The sequence below is a fragment of the Mesoplodon bidens genome (genome assembly GCF_964165515.1).
Source record: "Mesoplodon bidens genome assembly, chromosome: 15".
NCBI lineage: Eukaryota > Metazoa > Chordata > Mammalia > Artiodactyla > Ziphiidae > Mesoplodon > Mesoplodon bidens.
This window is the reverse complement of record NC_138171.1, coordinates 20,977,226-20,984,579: the sequence shown is the minus strand read 5'-3', so window position 1 is coordinate 20,984,579 and position 7,354 is coordinate 20,977,226.

Sequence of the window (7,354 nt, the reverse complement as noted above, 5' to 3'; positions counted from 1 at the left end):
ATTTGAGGGAGGAGCATGTGTACTTGTGGGTTAAACTCTTTCTTCTGCATTTTTCACTAATGTCACCACTTCTTCTGCCTATAGCCCCAAAGATGCAACATTTGTAATGACAGTTATGATTATTATGGGGGGAGTGGAGAGAAAAATGGAGACGGAAAACTGTATCTAAAAAGCCCAGATGTACAACAGAGAGAAAAAATGTAGATGTGGAAAGCAAGGAGGAGGGACAGAAAAAGTGAAGAAAAATGTCTACTGGTATATGGCGCAATTAGGTGGACCATACCAGTACCAATGGGATTAGAATGGACTTGACATTTTGCAACGTGAGGAACAGCAGGAAGACAGAGGCTGCTCTGTTGGCAGAATAAAGAGCTTGGAGTGTGTACTGGGTTGAATGATGGAGCCCCAAATGGTATGTCTACCAGGAACTTGTGAATGTGACCTGCTATGGTCTGAATGTTTGTGTCCCCCCCAAATTCACGCTGAAATCCTAACCCCCCAAATGGATGGTATTTGGAGGTGGAGCCTTTGGGAGGTGATTAGGTCCTGAGGATGGAGCCCCTATGAATGGGATTAGTGCCCTTATAAAAGAGATCCCACAGAGCTCCTTAGCCCCTTCTACCATGTGAGGACATGGGAAAAGGTGATGGCTATGAATCAGGAAGAGGACCCACACACAACCATGCTGGCACTCTGATCTCAGACTTCCACCCTCCAGAACTGTGAGAAAGAAATGTGTGTTTTTTATAAGCTACCCTATCTGTAGCATTTCCTTATAGCAGCCCAAACAGACTAATATATAAACTTATTTGGAAAAAGGGCCTTTGCAGATGTAATTAAGGATCTCAGGATGAGATCATTCTGGATTACCTGGGTGAGCCCTAAATCCAATTACTTTTGACCTTATAAGAAAAGGAGGAGAAACACAGAGGAGAAGGGGATGTGAAGACAGAGGCAGAGATTGGGGTGACATATCTTCATGCCAAGGGACGCTAAGTATTTCCAGTGGCCCCCAGAAGCTCAAAGAGAGGCGTGGGACAAATTCTCCCTCAGACCCCCCAGAAGGAACCAATCCTCCTGACACCTTGACTTTGGACTGGCCTCCAGAACTGTGAGACAATACTTTCTTGTTGTTTTAAACCATCAAGTGTGTGGTATTTTGCTATGCCAGCCCTAGGAAACTTATAACATATATGTGGGTAGAATGCCATTCTCGAAGAAATGAGAATTGACTGTGAAAGGGGCTTCCACTCACTCTGTGTCCCTGGAAGAATGTGGAACCTACAGACACCCAGCCTCCAGCTCTTAGTGACGAGGACTTTCTACAATCAGGGCTTCAGGGCTGGGATGGGCTGTGTTGGGAAGGAAGGAGCACTCCACCACTGATACGGCCACAGAGGAGTTTAAGCATCTGTTACATAGTTGAACTTGAGCCTCCTCCAACCTTGAGAGTCTGTGCACTGGTGCAAAGAAAGAAGTAAAGGTCTCGGCTGATGGCAGAGGACCTAGAGTGGGTGCCCAGGTAGGTATCCTGATCAATGGTGATGATCCTTGGTAGAAAAACGGGTCTGCAGGAGAGGAGGATGCTGAGAGCTTGGCTGCTGGGCGGGTGGAGCATCTCCTGGGCTCTGTCCTTGCTCTGTCCTAGAGCATCCCAGCTCTCTTCCAGTAAAGTCATCTCCATGTCGTTGTTGCCTTGGACATGATCTTCACAACCCCCAAAGGAACAACACCTCTCCCGGAACCACGATATTTTCCCAACCAGAAACTTGCCATTCCAAATCCATCAACATTGGTTTGATCTTCTCTTCCCACTTCTGCACCAAGAGCTGGTGTGGACAGGATTCATCGTGCCATGGACAGGTGAATGTAACTGATTGTTCGGGAAGAAAGAAGTGAACTTTTTTTTTTTTTTTTTTTGACATGTACCTTTCAGATTGGCAATGGGTGTGTTGGCGTGGGTGTAGGGAAATGTGATACTTGCGTGTCCGTTAGGGGAGCACAAATTGTTACAATGCTTATGGAGTAAATTCAGAAATGCCACTGAGATATAAAATCTGAGCGATGGCTTTGGGTTTCTTAGCCCTCAAAACTCAGCTGGGCAAGAAATGCAAGTTTTTGTTATTCTGTAACTGAATCTGGTTTCTGTCCCAATACCACCCCCTCCCTCCCAATTATGCAGAAAATTAACCAGTTGGGCAGAAAATTATTTCCAGTTAATTCAAGATAAACTCACCACTCGAGGGGGTCCTCAGCCAATTAAAATTTCTTCTCTAACCCCCTTCTTCCTTGGGAGACACTGTATTTGGGGTTGATGGGTGTTTATGTAGTCAGTTTTGGCTGGGTCGTCACCCCTCCCCTCAGGATGGTGTCTGTGGCGGTGTCTGAGGCCAGTGATGGATTTGTCTGCAGCTCTGAGACCCCCGCTCTGTCTGACAGCTCACTGCTCTGTTCTCGGAAGCACAGAAACACTGGACTGTTCCTCCACGCTACTCCACAGCCATGAAAAGTTGTGACCTTAGAGTGATATACAGGCTGATATATGTCGCCTTCTGCCAACTCTGCTAGGGCGACTGAGGATTGCAGACCGGAAATGGGGCCCAGGTCGCCTTTGCTTTCAGATACCAAATCTCACCGGGGGTCCCGTACTTAGCGCTAACCCCAAGCAGTCTGCAACATGTGTGTCCTTTCCCGGAGGCTTTCATCCACTTCTTTTTTTTTTTTTTTAATCTTTATTGGAGTATAATTGCTTAACAATGGTGTGTTAGTTTCTGCTTTATAACAAAGTGAATCAGTTATACATATACATATGTTCCCATATCTCTTCCCTCTTGCATCTCCCTCCCACCCTCCCTATCCCACCCCTCCAGGCGGTCACAAAGCACCGAGCTGATCTCCCTGTGCTATGCGGCTGCTTCCCACTAGCTATCTACCTTACATTTGGTAGTGTATATATGTCCATGCCTCTCTTTCGCTTTGTCACAGCTTACCCTTCCCCCTCCCCATATCCTCTATCCATTTCTAACTTTCCCTTCCTCTCTCTGACCCCTCCCCTCCTCCCACTTTAGACCATTTTCCTTGTTTTAATTCCCTGGGTGCAGGAAGAAATACTCCTTCAATAGACACTCTTCTGCATCTTTCCTCGTGAACCTAAAAGCCAGAATTTCCCCTCTTGGTTTTCCTCTGCTCAGCCCCCTCTGGCAGGCTGGTGCCTGGGTGGGAGAGTGTCTGGGGTGGGGGAGATAAAAAGCAACAGGGTTCACATAATATTTGCCCTTTGTGTTTCACTCTTAGGAAATATCTACAACAGGCAGATTCCTAGAGACAGAAGGTGGGCTAGAGGTGAGCAGGGCTCGGGAGAGGGGGAAAGGAGGAGCTACTGCTAATGGGAGTTTAGTTTTGGGGGGATAAAGCTTTGGAGATGGCAAGTGGTGATGGCTGCACAGCATCGTGAAAGTTATCAGTGCCACTGAATTGTACACTTAAAAACGGTTGGGCTTCCCTGGTGGCACAGTGGTTGAAAGTCCGCCTGCCGATGCAGGGGACACGGGTTCATGCCCCGGTCGGGAAGATCCCACATGCCGCGGAACGGCTGGGCCCGTGAAGCCATGACCGCTGAGCCTGCGCGTCCGGAGCCTGTGCTCCACAACGGGAGAGGCCACAACAGTGAGCGGGCCGCGTACCGCAAAAAAAAAAAAAAGTTTTTAAAAAAGCAACAGGGCAGAAAAGTCCCATACTGATGAATTCTTGACAACAGCTTTCCGACCCTGAACAGACCCTCCACCTGGGGAAACTGAGTCTCTAGAAAGCCTCGCCAAGGTGTACAGGGTTGTGTACACGGAGGCGGGTGGGTAGCAGCCTGGTGTGCCTCAGAGAGACACCGGGGACAACCTGAGTATCCATCTGGGAATGGGAGGTGGGGTGGGATTAAGAATGAGCCCTGTTCCGAGCATGCGCTGACTTGGAAGATATTGATGAGGTATTGTCTTGGGAGCAGAATAATGCATGGTTGCACTGTTTGTGTAAAACCACCTGTATGTATAGAGTGGGTGTGAATTTGCTGGACATTTGTGGTAAAGGCAGTGTTGCCTCCCTCCCGCTCTCCCTCCTTCCCTCTCTCTCCTTTTTTAAAAATATTTATTTATTTGGTTGCACCGGGTCTTAGTTGCAGCAGGTGGGCTCCTTAGTTGCAGCAGGTGGGCTCCTTAGTTGGGGCACGTGAACTCTTAGTTGCAGCATGCATGTGGGATCTAGTTCCCTGAAGAGGGATTGAACCCGGGCCTCCTGCATTGGGAGTGTGGAGTCTAATCCACTGCTCCACCAGGGAAGTCCCCTTCCCTCTCTCTTTACCAGACAGAGGTTTTTATTCGCCTTCATCACCATTCTTTCCTCTTTCACTAGCTGTGGGTTTCTAATCCACATCTCTGCTGTGAGTGATAATCTCTTTTGTCTTTGTTTTTTTAAGAGTAGTTTTTAAAAACTTTCTTTTCTCTTTAAAAAAATGTATCTTATTGAAGTATAGTTGATTTACAAGGTTGTGTTAGTTTCTGCTGTACAGCAAAGTGATTCAGTTACACGTATATATGCATTCTTTTTCATATTCTTTTCCATTATGGTTTATCGCAGGCTACTGAATATAGTTCCCTGTGCTATACAGTAGCACCTTGTTGTTTATTCATTTTCTGTATAATAGTTTGCATCTGCTAATCCCAAACCCCCAATCCTTCCCTCTCCCACTCCCTCCCCCTTGGCAGCCACAAGTCTGTTCTCTATGTCTGTGAGTCTGTTTCTGTTTCGTAGATAAGTTCATTTGTATCATATTTAGATTCCACATAGAAGTGATATCATTCTTTTGTCTTTTTTTAATATTAAAATGTTGTGAGAAATAACTAATATGCAGAAAAGTGCATACAACATAAATGTCTAGTTTAAATCAAACACGTGTGCACCTACCATCCAGGTCAAGGAATTGAAGAGCGCCTGCCCTCCGTATTCTCCTTCCCAGTCAACTCCTCCAAGAGGTAACTATTATCCTTAATTTTACAAGAATCATTATTGCTTTAAAAAATCTTTTCATTTTTAAACAATTTAAAAAATGTTTTAAAACCAATTTTAAAAGTTGGATAAAATAACTACAAAAAAAATACCAAGAGTTACTATGTATGTCTCACCCAGCTTCCTCTAATAAAAACATCTTCCATAACTGTGGTATGTTTGTCAAACAAAGAAAGTCATATTGGTACAATACTGTGAACCAAACTACAGACTTTATTTGGATTTTACTAGTTTTTCTACTCAAGTTCTTTTTTTTTGTTATTGTTCCAGGAGCCAGTCCAGAACCCCACATTGCATTTAGTTGTCACGTCACCTTAGTTTCCTTGGGTCTGCCACAAGGAAATCTTTCCTTGTTTTTCATCACCTTGAAACTTTTGAAGAGTCCTGATGAGAAATTTTGCATTATCCTTGCTTTTCTTTATACTTTTCCTCTCCTAAGTATGTATCCCTGAATAATATAGTTTAGTTTTGCCTGTTTTGAATTTCATATAAGTGGAATAATATCATATATATTCTTTTGCATATTACTTTTTAAAATTTAACGTTATGCTTTTTTTGGATTCATCTGTGTTTTTGTGTGTTGTTGCAGTTCATTTCCTGGCTGAGTATTATTCCATTGTATAGCTCTACTGTATTATTAATAACAGGACAATGGCTATAATTGAACCATTTTCCGTTTGACAGACTTTTGGATTATTTCCAGTTTGGGGCTATTGCAAACAATGCTGCCAGGTGCATTTTTATTCCATGTCTCCTGAAGTCCATGGGCCCCTTTTCTCTAGGGCAAATTTCCAGGAAAGGAGATTTGGGTCACAGTGCATGTATATCTTCAACTGGACCAGATACTGCCAGACTATTTTCCAAAGTGGTTGCACCAATGAACAGCCCCACTTGCCGTGTCTGAGAGTTTCCAAAGTGCCACATCACCATTTTTGGAAATTGAATTGTATCAGTCAAGGTCCTGGCAAGAAAGTGATGTATATAAAGGGCTTAGAACAGTGCTAGGGTTTAATTTAAGAGAATCTAATGGAGAGACTATTTAGAGAGGGTGGGCAGGATTAAAGGAGCCCGGAAGGGCTGTGGAGGCATCCAGGCACTAGCAACAACAGGGAGAGAAGAGCAGAGAGGACAGGAAGTGGGGCTCCTCAAAGGAGCTGTAGGCACAGAACCGTGCTTCTCAACCACTATTCATCATTGTGCCATTGTAGGTTGATTTGTTTCCCACCCAGGATATGCCTAAGTCCTAACCCCCAACGCTTAGGAATGTGACTTTATTTAGAAATAGGGTCTTTGCAGAGGTAATCAAGTTAAGGTGAGTTCTATCTTAGGTAGCTCAGGCTGCTTTAACAAAATACCATAGACTAGGGGGCTTAAACAGCAGACATTTATTTCTCACCGTTCTGGGAGCTGGGAAGACCAGGATCAAGGTGCTGGCAGATTTGGTGTCTGGTGAGGACTCTCTTCCTAGCTTGCGGACGGCTGCCTTCTCGATGTGCATTCATATGACCTTTCCTCATGAAGAGTGAGAGAGATTGCTCTGTTTTCTCCTAATAAGGACACTACTCCCATCATGAGGGTCCTACCTGCATGACCTAATCTAGACCTAATTACCTCCCAAAGGCCCCACCTCTTAATACCATCACATTGAAGGTTAGGCTTCAACATATGAATTTTGGCGGAGGGTGGAGGGGACACAAACATTCAGTCCACAACAAGATCATGCTGGATTAGGGTGGGCCCTCACCCAGTGACTGGTCATTATAAGAAGAGGGGAATTTGGACCCAGAGACACAGGGAAGGGGGCCACGTGAAGAAGGGAGCAGAGATTGGAGTGTTGCTGCCACAAGCCAAGGTACACCAGGGATCTCAGCAACCGCGTGAAGCTGGAAGAGGTAAGAATGGGTTCTTCCCTAGAGGCTTCAGAGGAAGCAGGGTCCCACTGACACCTTGATTCCAGACTTCTTGCCTCCAGAACTGCAAGAGAACAAATTTAGTTGTTCCAAGCCATCAGTTTGTGCTACTTTGTTACGGCAGCCCTGGGAAACAAATACACCCCTCCCGGGGAGGAGCCTTTGGAGACTTTTGCCCTCCTTGCCCCATAAAGTGTCGATATCACGGATGTCCTGCATATCTGGCTTTGTGCTGAGGCTCTTTGGAAGGTCACAAGCCATCGTAATATGTGAGGCTTTCATTCGCTGAGAACCAGTGGTCGCCCCCTTGGGGGAAAAATCGCTCCCGTTGAGACCGTACAGACTAGAGGGGACAGACAGACCGAGGGTCGGCAGAGAAGGAGCTGGGG